Raw genomic sequence first — 14,273 nt, 5'->3', positions numbered from 1 at the left:
CCAACATGAATACTTTCTGCTCTTGATGCCACTCAAATCCAGCGTCTAACATCTCATTTTTGAGGCATACAAATCAAAAATGCAAAGTTCAAAGGCAGAAAAAGAGTTCCCAAAGAGAAGTTCAAGAATGAAGAAAAATATCACCCAAAATATGGAAGTAAAAAAAACAAGTCCAAAAAGAGCAAAAGCAAAAACAAGTAGTATGAGGTTACATAACGGACAACACTGAAAACAATAGTGTACACCTAATCACTGTATGTCAAGTACAAATACAAGTCCAATCCTCACTGCTGATCACCAATGTTAGAAATGGGGTCTTTGGTTGGCAGTCAGGTTACCCCCTGTCCAAGCAAGGACCCTCACTCCAGTCAGGGCAAAGGAGAATCACACCTGGTTAACCCCCACTCACCCCCTTGGTAGCTTGGCACAAGCAGGCAGGCTTAATTCAGAAACAATGTGTAAAGTATTTGTACCAACAAACAGTAATGCACTGAAAACACTACAAAATGGACACCAAACTAGTTTAGAAAAATAGGTAACAAGAGCAAAACAACAAAAATCTAAGATACACAAGTTAAAATATGAATTTTCAAAAGAATAAGAGTCTTACTCCATAGAAAACAATGGAAACAATGATTTTGCACAAAGTACCTGGTTAGCGTAAAAAATAAAACCGCATGGGCAAGCGTGCATCGGAAAAGGCAGCAATGGCTCACAAGGGAGGCAGTGTGTTGTTTCTTTTCCGGTCAGGTCGGCTATGCATCGTTTTTCTCCCTCGCAAGAGAGCAATGCGTTGATTTCCGGCCTGGGGCACCTCGGATCCTCGCATAGTTGGGTTGACTTTGACGCCCAGGGACAATGCGTGGAAAATCCTGTCACCCGGTGTTAGAAAACCGCGCTGTCTCGGATTTGTGTCATCAGCAGCAGCAAGTGGGTTTTGTGCATAGTTTCTCCAGCCGCGATTTGTTGATCTCCCAGCTGCAATGCAAGTGGAGGGTAGATCTTAGCTGCAAAGCCAGCGGCGGGTCATTTATCAGCCACGTTGCAGGTGGTGCATTGACAATTTCCATGCACAGCGTTCTGTGTGTGGATTTCCAGCTCTTGTCTGCCAACTTCACCATTCAAGTGCCCAGGGACTGGATAAGACACCACTTGAAAGGGCAGGAGTCTCAGCAGAGAGTCCAGATGTTAGCAGAAAAAGTATTTGATACCCCTGAGACTTCAAAACTATAGGCAAGCTCAACTCAAGCCTTTGGAGATTCTTCACAAGGAGAAATACACCACAAAGTCCAGTCTTTGTCCCCTTTCACAAGCAGGAGCAGCAACTGAAGGATCGCCCAATAAAGCACAGTCACAGGCAGGGTCAGCACTCCTCCTCAGCTCTTCAGCTCTTCTCCTTGGCAGAGGTTCCTCTTGGTTCCAGAAGTGATTGAATCTTCTTGTTCATAAGATCCTGTTCTGCTCAGGCCAGGCCCCAGACTCACACCAGGGGGTTGGAGACTGCATTGTTAGAGGGCAGGCATAACTCATTCAGGTGTAAGTGACCACTCCTTCCTCCACTCTAGCACAGATGGCTCATCGGGATTTGCAGGCTACACCACAGCTCCCTTTGTTTCACTGTCAAGAGGGGATTCACAAACAGCCAAACTGTCAAACTGACCCAGACAGGAAATCCATAAACAGGCAGAGTCACAGAATGTTCAATCTAAAAAACAACTTCACTAAAAGATGTATTTTTAAATTGTGAGTTCAGAGACCCCAAACTCCATGTTTCTATCTGCTCTCAAAGGGAATATACACTTTAATAATATTTAAAGGCACCCCCCCATGTTAACCTATAGAGAGATAGCACTTGTAACAGTGAACACTGATAGAAGTATTTCACTGTTAGGACATGTAACACACATCAGTACATTTCCCACCTTTAACATACACTGCACCCTGCCCATGGGGCTACCTAGGGCATACCTTAGGGGTGCCGTACATGTATAAAAAGGGAAGGTTTAGGCCTGGCAAGTGGGTGCACTTGCCAAATCAAATTGGCAGTTTAAAACTGCACATACAGACACTGCAGTGGCAGGTCTGAGCCATGTTTATAGGGCTACTAATGTGGGTGACACAACCAGTGCTGCAGGCCACTAGTAGCATTTGATTTACAGTCCCCAGGCGCCTCTAGTGCACTTTACTAGGGACCTACTAGTAAATCAAATATGTAAATCATGGATAAGCCAATTACACATACATTTTACATAGGAGCACTTGCACTTTAGCACTGGTTAGCAGTGGTAAAGTGCCTAGAGTATCAAAAACAGCAAAAACAGAGCCCAGCACACATCAACAACCTGGGAAGCAGAGGCAAAAAGTTTGGTGAACCACGTCAAGGATGCCATGTCTAACACGTTGCCGTGGACTTTGCCGCAGATGGTCACTGTTGGGGAAAAGAGGAGCTCATGCTGGACCTTTGTGTTGGCGGTCCTCAATGGCTGTGAATTTTTGGCCTAAATGAGGTCACTTTGCAGTCTCAAGGAGCCCAAAACGTCTGTATCTACACCTTTTCTTCAGGAGATGGCTGATGCCAGCCAATGGCCTAGAGGCTGAGGGCACCTCTTGGTGATCAGGACTCACTCCAGCAGAGGCCAGCAGCCAGGTTCACGCAGGTCCAGTTGGTGCTGGTCAGCTGGGCACTTGCAGAGAAGCCTCTGGAAGCTTGATGTCCCTGTAGCTCAAACAGATCATCTGACTGTCCTTTGGAGTCACTTCTGGGGAACCTAGGTTCTAGGCAAGCAGGTCCAATCTTTATTGTTAAAACCGCAGGGAAGTCCTTCTGAATCTGCCACTGGCCCAAAAGTGTTCAGATGAGAGGTTTGGAAGGTGTCACTTTTCTATTTGGTGCCTGCCTTTGTGTGGAGGAATTCCCTACCCTACACCCAAAACTGGTTCTGATTAGTTCTTTCCCTTCCCCAGGCCCTGGCTCCAAGCTGCCTTTTGATGACAAAGGCAAGGGCAGGCCTGGTGCCAGGTTCCTTTGTGTGTGCTGCTGAATGCGAATATAGCCAGGTTTATTGCTTTGTAGAGTTGAAAAGGCCAGCTTGGTTCTATTTTGGAATTGAGAGTGATGCAGCTTAGGCAGAGGGGGGTCATCTGCCTAGGAAAGCATATTCACTCAGTGAAATAGGCTGCAGCCTGGCATATAAAAGTTCAAAGTTTTAGACTGAAAGAAGAGTAGATTTTTGATATAGGTTCTTGTGAAAAAGACACATGGACACACGCTCATCCTTCAATACGCAATCAGTGCATGGCATCCAAGGACAGACATACATAATCTCTGTGACCAGGTTTGAGCTGAATGTGTGCTGCTGCATTTGGGCTCAATGTGCATTTCCATAGTCCATCAACAAATAGTCATAAGGATTTATAGTATGTCATTTGCTAATTCATTTGGGAGCAAAATGAAGTGTTTTGTGTCGCATTTGCATTACTCCAAAGTGCTGACTTACTCTATAACTTTGTTTCCAAAACTATGAGTTCTGACCCACTGGTGGGTCGCAAGCCGATTTTTGGTGGCTTCTGAAAGTTCAATCAATAAATATTGGTGCTTTTAAATTAAGTATTTAAGTATTTAATTATCTCATCACATTTGCTGTGCTTCAAAGACAGAAGTCAAATGTCAATCTATGTCTTCTGCTGCTTATTTTGGAACACGGGAAATGCTGTTTACAAACTCTTCTCACCTTGCAGTCAGAGAAAGAAGCGAATTATGTGACAATCTTGCTGTGGTACAGGGAGTGTGAAAGGGAAGGTTATAGGATGTAATTTCTTCATAACACACAGCAAAATGTTAATATCCGTAAATGAACTGTATGCATTCAGCAGTTAAGAAAGCAACAATGAAGCACAGTTTTTGTAGTATTTGTAGTGTGACGGAACAAAGATTTTAACAGGATGAGAACATATACTGTAGAGACACTTTACTTAGTGATGCACAAATAATAAATATTCACTGAAACCCGATTTCAACACATTATTATAATATATGTCTAATGTAATTTTATCTGTAAAACTGTATGTGCGTGTTTAGTGCCCATTTCAATTTAAAATGTGTTATCTGTAAAAAACAGTGTGCTACTTCATGATACTCTATGTACATCAACAAATCATCTGTCTCATGATCAAGAAAATATCTCCAGTTACGATAGTTTGTTATAGCAAAAAAGTGGGTTATGGTTCTAAAACATTAGACGTTGCTGGGTTAGAAACATGGAAGAATGGAAGCAACTACTTCAAGACTCAAAGTGTGAAAATAGTTCTGCATGACGGTCTTGATCTGAAGTACCATAAATAGGCTTGAGTTGAACTAACTGTCAGGTTGCTCCTCACATGATCTATGGTGGTTGAGTCACAATATTGTTGGACCACGTTGAGGTCTCATAGTAAGTTAGAATGATTTTCCTAACTGTCACTTAGTTTAGGTAGTTTGAACACATATATGACTCAACAGCAAGAAAACAGGCCTGAAAAAAAAATAATTAGCTGTGATGGGTCCCAGAATTGCCACAACTTTTAATCCAAAGAATTGAATCCAGACTGTCAACTGACAAGCCCACATACTAAAAGTAGAAGTGGCAAGAGCAGAGCCTTGAGGACCTCCCCTAAATCTCAGATGGGAAGTAGTAACTTAAACGTGTTGTAGGGTGAAATATCTACCCGTTGATAATAATCTGCTAAAATGCCTCCATCCAAATAAATGTGATATTATGAATATCCACTGATTGTGAAAAGGGGCCAGGATTGTGGCGCCACCTTCCCACACATGTGAACCGAATTCTTTCTGAATATTTATGACCCCATCCTATGGTAGAAGAGAGGTGAAAGTATTTTCAAGGCAAACTTGGTTTAATTAATGCCAAGGTTCCACAAATTTTTGGAGAGTAATTACAACCATGAATCAGAACAAAAGTTGACTGTAAATGCAGGATGTTAAGCTGTACTTTCCGGTAGGGGCATAATAACATCTTCCTTGAGTGCAAAACACATTAGATAGATGCCAGAGGTGAAACTGTCATCATGGGGTGAGTCAGAAAGACAATTATTATTAAAAATGATATGAACAATTAGGACAATTCAGTGGAGGTGTGTTAGTTAAATAATAGGTAGCACTGCCGTAAGTAGATGCTTGTCCACTAAAAGGAGGAGCTTGTTGCCTTGCTGTACCTTATGGCCTCCGTTTTTATTTTGAAGCAATCTGTTAAGTGGACAACCTCGTAGACTACTCTATTAGTCATTTGAAATTCAGTCAACACTTCAAAGATTTTCATAGCACATAACTGATTATTAGATGACTAAAATACTGCCTCTGTCACAACAGACGTATTTAGCATTTGTATTTTTGGGATTCTGTAAACCAGGCTGGTTTAGCAGTCCAAATTGAGCAAATTTGTTGATAAACGTTTTTGGGACTTATTATGACATGGTCTGTTAGAGCTATACAATCAGAGGCTGCTAAAAACAAGAATTAAGGTCAAATAGCAATAAATTAGGATTTGAATCAACAGTCCGGTAGGGACAATTAAAATGTGCTCAAGTAATTGGGGGTGATATATATATATATATCACATTTTTGAGATTTGTTTACAGTAACCTGAGTGTTACTTCAATATTAATTTGTAAAAAAAAACCTTCAACTCTATTTCTGATTTGGGTTTTCATTGTGTAGCCAAATTGATTACACTGTAAATTCCGATGATGGATTTTTTGCCTAACGTCCTGGTCAATCCTTGTGCATGGAAAAAGATTATTGACCCCAAGTTAGGAGCATGTAGAAGATGCTCCATCAGGGGTGTGACATGAAACAAGTGGAAGTGGTAGTGTGGCAGAAAAAGTGTACAGCTTCATAGATTAGATTGAGCATTTTCTAATGCACAATCTGCTTGATCAATCAGTCACCTTCTTGGGCCCTCATTAAGAGCAGCCTTGTTAATTGTGATATCCGTGATAACTGCTGTTGCTGCAAAATTTACATTACAAGTTTTGTGATAAATATTGGCAAGTCAAACCCTCCAATATTTATCAGGGAAATGTTTGCTATTTGTGGTAACAGGAGGAATTCAGTGTGTTAAGCGCTAAAATGTGCATTTAATTCCCACTCAATTGATAAGTAAGTAATATTTATCACACCCATAAATACTGACTCAGAGGAATCAGATTTTGTCAGGTGCTCTAAATACCTCTGCAATTACTGGACTAATGAGGCCCTTGGTGTTTATATGTTGGGCCAGGAAATTGTCTATGCAAATTAAAGAGTGTTCATTCTGGCAAATTTGATTATTTTGCCATAGGGATCAAATGCTATTACAAAAATCCAGCTTGCTGACAAATAATGATTGGATCAGAAATTTGTCTGCGGCTGCTGGGTTGAGACCATGCACAAGCTTCGAGTGTCCCAAGGAGTGCGAGAGAGGCCGCTCTCTCCAATCCTGGTGCTTCTCTCATGCTGGTTAACAGCACGAGAGCAGCACCAGGATTGGTTAAGTGAGTTAGCTGGGGCCTTGGATCCGAGGTGACAGGAAGAGGACCTGAGCAGAGAACGTGTTTGCAGGCAAGATAAGTACATTTTCGTTTTTTTATTAATGTTTTATTTTATCACCCATCCACCACCCATTTATACCGCCCTTTAATCACCATAGTTGCCAGACACCACTGGTTATCCCGAAACTTTTTGGTTTCCTCCTCCTATTTTTTTACCTTCTTTTTGTTGACTTTAGGACTCCTGGCACTTTACCACTGCTAATCAGTGCTAAAGTGCATGTGCTCTCTCCCCTAAATCTTGGTATCATTGGCTTACACCTGTTTGACATATTTAATACACCTGAGAACGTAAAGGCCAGGGCACACCCAAAGTGAAACTTCGTATGGTAGATCCAAGTGGTGCTTCAAGAATTGATTCGAAGTCCGGCAAAAAGGTGACACTGGATATTTATTACAGGTAAGAACAAATGATCAGAGTTCCAATCAAATGACCACGTACAATACAAGTCCAAACAGCAAAACAGTCGACATATGTTTAGTCTTCAAGACTTTGTCAAGGCTTTAGCTATGCGGACATATGCAAGTAAAAAGAAATATAACAGAGTCCCGAGAATTCGTTTGGAAGATGTAAAACTACAGGTGAGTCGATCATGTGGAGTATAGGTAGCTGATACCAATGCCCCTACCCCGCCCCCCAGGAATTCCTGTTGCGCCACCCCAGTAGGGCACAACACAGCTTCTGCATGACCATGGTGGGTAGGAGGACATTGCCTACAGAGTCCGGCTGGCGCTCCACTATCTGGAGCAACATGGGGGACCGCTTTAAGCCAAGATGAGCCTTGACCTTTTATTCCTACTTCAAGGGAGCGGGAGGTTGGGCTATGTGGGAGCCTCCTTGCTCCGCACCCTCCTTCTGGATATGCTGCAACTTGCACTAGCCACTCGTGGGCAACTGGAACTAGCGGATACCGCTTAATCAAGTGATCTCAGCTTTTTCTGCATTTCCAGAAGGGTTATTCCCGCACACCATGTCATGTAAGCTAGGTGCGTAGTGAGTTCCTGCAGCCTATCCATTTATGCCTGAAGGACCATTTGTTTAAAAGGGCTCAGTGGATCAACCATAACACATCCTAGAGGAGATTTGGGGTCCTGCACATCATGATTATGTAATAAGATTTGTAAGTCGTCCGGAATGAATGCATCCAGTAGAATGACTATCCCAGTCAGGTAATTTTGAAACCTACGAGCCTACCTACTTATAAAATAATCGCTGCCAATGTCTTTTTAGCCCTTGCCTCATACAGATTGATAGCTACTGCATAATTCCCATAGTATTGATTGCTTCATATGATTAGCAAGGTTACCGCATTGTACATGTGCTTTTCTCTAAATATATGGGCCTGATGTACTACGGTACAACAGCGTTTTGAACCTTGCATTGTCCATTATGACGAGTACTATCTAAGTGATGTCATAGTGTGTAGCATTTGGACTTTTGGCATTATCAGGATCCCAAGTACTACTTTCCAGCAACTTCATGTTATGCATTTATGATGGTCTTGGTCCACGGTCTATATTTACAATATAAGACCGATATATTTACATAATCCTATGTGGAGACTCTTTTGTGGTGTATTTATTGTTTCACTGGTGTGAGTGTGCTGCACAAATGCTTTACACGTGACCTCTGGGGATAGGCATGACTGCTCTGTGCCAAGCTTCCAGGAGGTGAGCACAGGTTATCTTTTGTGTGTAACTTACTTGTCCTGACTAAAGTGGTGGATTCTGCCTGGCTTAGGTGCATACCCTAGCTAACCAGAAACCCAGTTTCTAACAGTTATCGTTTCTTTGGCTAGAAAGATTTGTGAACTTTGGTCACATATTAATGCACCATTCCTAAAGTTTCTACTTGCACAATTGTTGTGTGTTGTAGTTCATTCTTCATTCCTGAAGCTGTGCCTCCGTTTCACTGACATGATTCCCTACAAGTGCTTCAATTTGTGTAGAAGTGTAAATACACACACTAGAGTGAAAAAGGGGCCCCTTGGATATATGACTTGCAGCATTCTGTTGGTGACACTGGGCTCTGTCTCTAGTGGGGCAATTTCTATCTCTGATTGATGGATCAATATGAAATAGTCAAATATTAGAAAGTACAAATATATAGATATAAGAACGGAAGGGTACTTTCGGGATGGAAACTCCTCACTATTATCAGTGAACAGGTGAGGCTTCTAACCGGTCTTCTCTGCATATTTTTGTTCACTAATAAAAAAAAGACTCATGATTGAAACTCTACTGAAGAAATTCAATAGACAGCTCTGGCAATCCACTTCTTTTTAGGTTTTTGGCACATGGGAGATTACCATGTTGTCCAAGTGGTTTTGCATGGTTGCAGGTCATTAACAGGGATTTGGTCCAGGAAGAAAGGTATTGATATAATGACTTACTTGTAATGTTCATCACACTATGCCCTTGTAAAATCCTAGCATATCCTCCTGGCCTTCCACCGGGTACTGCATTCTTTAACCTGCCTATTAAATATTGGATATCCGAAAAAGAAGCCTAGATTGCTTGCTGATAACCTCCTTTCTTCCTAGAGCTATTCTTCATTGTCACAGAACTTATTTATGAAAAGTAAACCGAACCCTGGACAGAAGACTCTACAGCGCGTAATTCCTAAGCTGATGATTTTTCCCACTCATAAGGGGTTCCACAAAAGTCCAAAGCATCCTATAATCCAGCTGTAATTTTACCCACAGTGTCTATACAGTAGAAGCTCTAATCATCTGTGATGCAGATTAGGTGTAATGACTGCAGCAAGAAAGTATAGGACTAGGAATATTTGGGAATCACAATAAGTAATCAAGACATTACCTCCTCAATACTTTTAATCAACCCTCTACCAACATATGAGACACACCATAACATGGCAGAGCTTAGGCTGAACACAGAACAGTACAACAAAGGAAGCGATGCTGCACAACCTAAATTCTGAAATTACATTGCAGCAGCAGAATGATCAAAACCCTTGAAGTCTTGGGTTCATGTCCATGAAATCAGCAATGTTGTACAAACACAAGGGTACAACCCATACTGCGGCAAAACAAAGATGTCCTCCAACAGACTCTTCAGATCTCCACTCGGAGATCGACATCTCACATGTAAACCTCCGCAATGCTTTCTTGAAAAGGTAAGATAAGATAGATAGTAAATAAGAATTGAAATTGTAGAGTTAATTTATCCACTCTGGAAATCCACAAATGCCATACACCCAGCGGTCCTAGTGCATAAAAAAAGTATGGGATCTATGATGCTGCATGCAGTGGAGGTGGGGTCAGTGAGTGTGGGGTCAAAGGTGCAGCTAAAAAAAACAAAATATTTTTTTACTTTTTTTTTACATTTCCCCGTCAGGTTGCTAAATTTAAAATAATGAATATCTTAAATGAAAAATAAATGTAAAAAATTGCTACTCAGCACTATATTGCATTATAAAACCTCTATTCGTTTATGCACTGCAGAGGACTGTGCGTAACCTAGAGCCACAGAATTAAATCTTGGTTGGTGCATTGGAGAGTAGTGACTTGTGTATTTTTAGTGCTATGCCGTCACAGCCTGAGACAGAAAGCAGTGTGAATATTTAGGGGGTTTTAGGGATCTAGGGCGGGAAGTTAATTAAGTAATACTTAATTAACAGTTAATTATTAAGTGATAATACTGTATTTGATTTTAAAAATGCAAATCATTGAATTCTTGTTTTTAGATATATTTTAGGTGCATGCTGCTAGGTCTGTAGGGGTATACGGTGGGAAGCTCATTAATTAGTAATTGAATAACTTTTTTACTGATTGATAATTGTTGAATTGTAATTATGTAAATTGGCTACTTATTTTTAATTTTTTTAATACACCTCCACACTAAATTAACTATTGGTCATGCCTCTGCTGTGCACTATTTATACCCTTGCAAATTTGTTAATTCAATGCATTCATAACAACACCTGTAATTTCTCAAATGACATCATTGCTTGTCACAACACAGTGCATCGTGTAGTGGTGAGTTGAAGTTAGTGTTGGCTAATTAACAAACTGAAAAGAGTGTGTAATAAGTTCAGCTACATTTATTAATTTGACGGTGGTGGATAAACTGTAAATGAAAGTTGTAGCTATACATTTTGAATTTTTAAAGTGTGTGTAATTTAAACTTGGCTTGTGTAAGGAACATTGAAAATGTTAATAAAAGTGTATTTCAAATCGTAGACTCCAGTGTAGCAAGTGGAGAGTTGTTATGTAGAGTGTTGTACAGGACAGTGGAGGAGAGTGTTGTAAAGTCCATTGTTACATAGTGGAATATTGTAAATTGGAACAGAGTGGAGTAGAGTACAGTGTAGTAGCATATTGCACAGTGTAGTAAAGTGTTACATTGTGTAATGGCATGGTGTTTCATATAGTGGAGTCAAGTATCATAGACTGGAGCAGTGAGCTATACAGTGGAATGGCATGTCGAACGGTAGAGTAGGGTGTTGTAGACTGTCGTAGAGAGTCCTAGCATGTTTTAGATTGGAGTGGGTTGAAGTAGAGTGTCATAGAGTGGAGTATCAGTCATATAGTTGAGTGGCATATCGTAGAGAGAAGTTGAGTTGCGTGTCATTGTGAGTCATACAGTGTAGTACAGTGGCCTAGAGTGGATGGGCACAGAGTGTCATAGAGCGGCACAGTGTGTAGTACTGTGTTGTAGAGTGGAGTTGTTGCAGACCATGGAGTGGCGTAGAGAGCGGTATGTTACATTGGTCTAGAGTGTGATAAAGTGTAGTCGAGTGGAGTATAGTGAGGGGAGTACAATGGGTTCTGTAGAATGGAGTAAAGTGTCATAGAGTGGAGTGCACAGAGTAAAGTATAGAGTTGCACAGTGGAGTGTATGGGAATAGAGTAGAGTAGAACTTTGCAGAGTGCCATGAAGCGTGGTAAACTTTTATAGCATGGAGTTATAAAGAGTGGCGGATAATGTCATTCAATGAAGCAGCATATAGTGGAGTGGCATTCACTGCAGTGGCATAGGGTGGATTACCGTAAAGTGGAGTAACATGCATTGGAAAACTGTACAGTGGAGTGTAAAAGGGTGGAGTGGCATAGAGTGGAATAGTGTAGACCGGAGCAGTGTACAGTGGCGTGGCATAGAGTAGAGTAGGGTACAGTGGATTAGCACAGAGAGGGGTGGCATGCATTGAAATGGCATAGCAGTGAGTCGAGGAAGCTGATATAAATAGGAGTGCTGTCTCATACAGTATATTAGAGTGCTGTGTCTTACAGTGTTGGAAACTTGTAGAGTGCAGTAGAGTGCTGTACAATAGAGTGTGCAAGCATACAGGAGTGCAAATTTGGATAGTGTACAGCAGAGTGTTGTAGAGTGGAGCTGCGTACAGTGGAATGGAGTGGACTACAATAGAATAGCGTAGAGCGGAGTATAGTGGAGTAGTGGCCAGTGGGTTGGTCTACAGTGTCGTGAGGTAGACTTGAGTAACACAGAGTGGAGGTACGTACAGTGTAAGACTGTGGAGTGGAGTGGTGTATAGTTGTGTTATGTACAGTGTAAGAGCTTAGAGTGGAGTGGCATAGAGAGGAGTATCATACAGTGGAGAGGCACAGAGTGGAGTGATGTAGAGTGGAATAGCATATAGTGGAGTAGCCACAGTGGCATGGCTTATGGATGTGAAATTAAGCATCAATGTAGATTATGGTGTGTAGAGTAATGCAAAACAGTGAATTGTGCTGCCTTGTGGTTCGCCAGATTTACCACTCACTGCAGGGCTATGCATGGTGGCCTTGCGTTGCTTTGTAAATATGACTTAAGTATTCCATTAACCCTGCGACACCATCCATGATGCAAGGGTACCACAATCCAATCATACAGCTAGACCTTAGTTATATTTTGTGCCATGGTATACTGTGATAACTTAATAGTATACCATGGTACATAGAGATGACAAGCCAGTATACAACTGGGCTATGGCTGTCTGTAGAGAATGAAAAGACAGCCATATTGTTTTTGCTACACTTTGGCTGTGTTCAGTGTAAGGGCCTTAGAGACAGGTAAATAGATAGGGAAATTTATTTATTTATTATATATTTTTTTACGTTTATGGCCATAAACTCTGGTAGTTTCACAAACTTTTATGAAATTCTGTGAAAGTACTGCAGTGATAGATGTTACTAGGTTTAAATGCCTTATAGCTTAAAAAATACTTACCCTACTTAACTGCAGAACCCGCAATGCATGATCTCTGCACCATAATGTATAATCCGGCCAAATTTCATGTAAATCCATTTAGCCATTTTTGCGCAACGTCAAATACAATAGTCTACGGAAAAAGCATTGGTGGGAAAATGCATTTTTGGACCCCCTTTTAAGTTTACTTCCCATTAACGATTCACCTCAAAAATTTACATCATCACAAAATGTAGAAAATGCTATAGGTCTGGTAAGTTTTGTGGTGATTCATCCAACGGGTGAAAAGTTATTAGGGAGCTAATATCTGAGGAATTCCTATCTTTGGGAATACTACCTATAACTACAGAGTGTGAATCAGATTTAATGTGATTTCCTTCTTTTTTCCATTGTATTTGTCATGCATTTGTTTATTAGTTTACATCTTCATGTGACATTAAATGTGTTTTTTAGTTGTTCATGTATAAATTCAGAAACTTTACATCTGCACTCTAGTTTATTTGTTAGGCTTCCTTGCTACATTTAGGAGGATTTTGCTACATATGAAGCCCAAAGTGAGTGTAAGCCAATCATTGTTGCTATAAAAATTAAGTTTATTAATTTTTGTTCCTAATTGCCAATTATTATTTCCTCCATATAGTAGTTTGTGTAGCTCACTGCTGGGTCACTTTTACCTTTTGTTGCACAGGAGTGCATACGGAAGATGGTTTTTGTTTTGCTTCTTGGACACAGTTTTATTTTGTGTGCCAGAGAGCATGCAAAGAAAACATATGTAGATTAAGATGCATTCTATTTGTTATGTATTTGGTAACAAGTCTCCATTGGCATGTGACCATAAATGGGTATTTTACTTGCTCATGTAGTAAATCTTAAACTTTACATATGTCTTTAGTAATCTTGTTTAATTTTTGGACTTCCTTGCTACTTTTAGTAGTGTTGTGTTACAAGATATTGCTAAGTTGTGGGTCCTTATCATTTCATATCCACTTAATAACATCACTTGAGATAGCTAAATGATCATCCACATTGTCTAATGTACATTGTTGCAAAATTTCAGTACAGTCCATTCACCCATTTCGCCGCAATGTGAACTACAAAAGTCTATGTAAAATGCATTGGATTTAAAGTGTGTTTTGGGAACCCCCTTTTTTCTTTGCACCCCTTGACCAAATACTGCAAGACTTTCAATCCTCTGACAATTTAATGGATGCAACAGATCTGCAAAGTTCAGTAGAGATTGTCAAATTGGTGGAAAGGTATTCAGGGGAAAAAAATCCATGAACTCCCTATCTCCCACCCTAACTATAATTACGGAGTGGCTACTGCCACTCTTTAAGGTCACACACGCACACACACTCTCTCGACCAACGCTTGTTTGTCAGAAAAAAAACATGCCCGACACAAATTGGGATCCAGTCTCAGGTTCAGTATTCTGCATTGCTACAAAGTGTAATGCATTTTGGCCGCCGACTCTGCCTCTCTCAAAAACACATATTAGTATATTTTTTCTGCAAGTGAATAAA

At 40.6% G+C, this 14,273-nt stretch overlaps 1 protein-coding gene across 2 annotated transcripts in view; it reads left to right on the top strand.

The window, feature by feature from the left end:
• The window catches only part of LOC138245814 (alpha-N-acetylgalactosaminide alpha-2,6-sialyltransferase 1-like), a 211,458-nt gene that overhangs the window by 81,242 nt on the left and 115,943 nt on the right, over window positions 1-14,273 (top strand). The window lies entirely within an intron of this gene.

Source organism: Pleurodeles waltl, chromosome 7 (assembly GCF_031143425.1).
Source record: "Pleurodeles waltl isolate 20211129_DDA chromosome 7, aPleWal1.hap1.20221129, whole genome shotgun sequence".
Taxonomy (NCBI): Eukaryota; Metazoa; Chordata; class Amphibia; order Caudata; family Salamandridae; genus Pleurodeles; species Pleurodeles waltl.
This window is presented reverse-complemented; position numbering and strand designations above follow the sequence as displayed.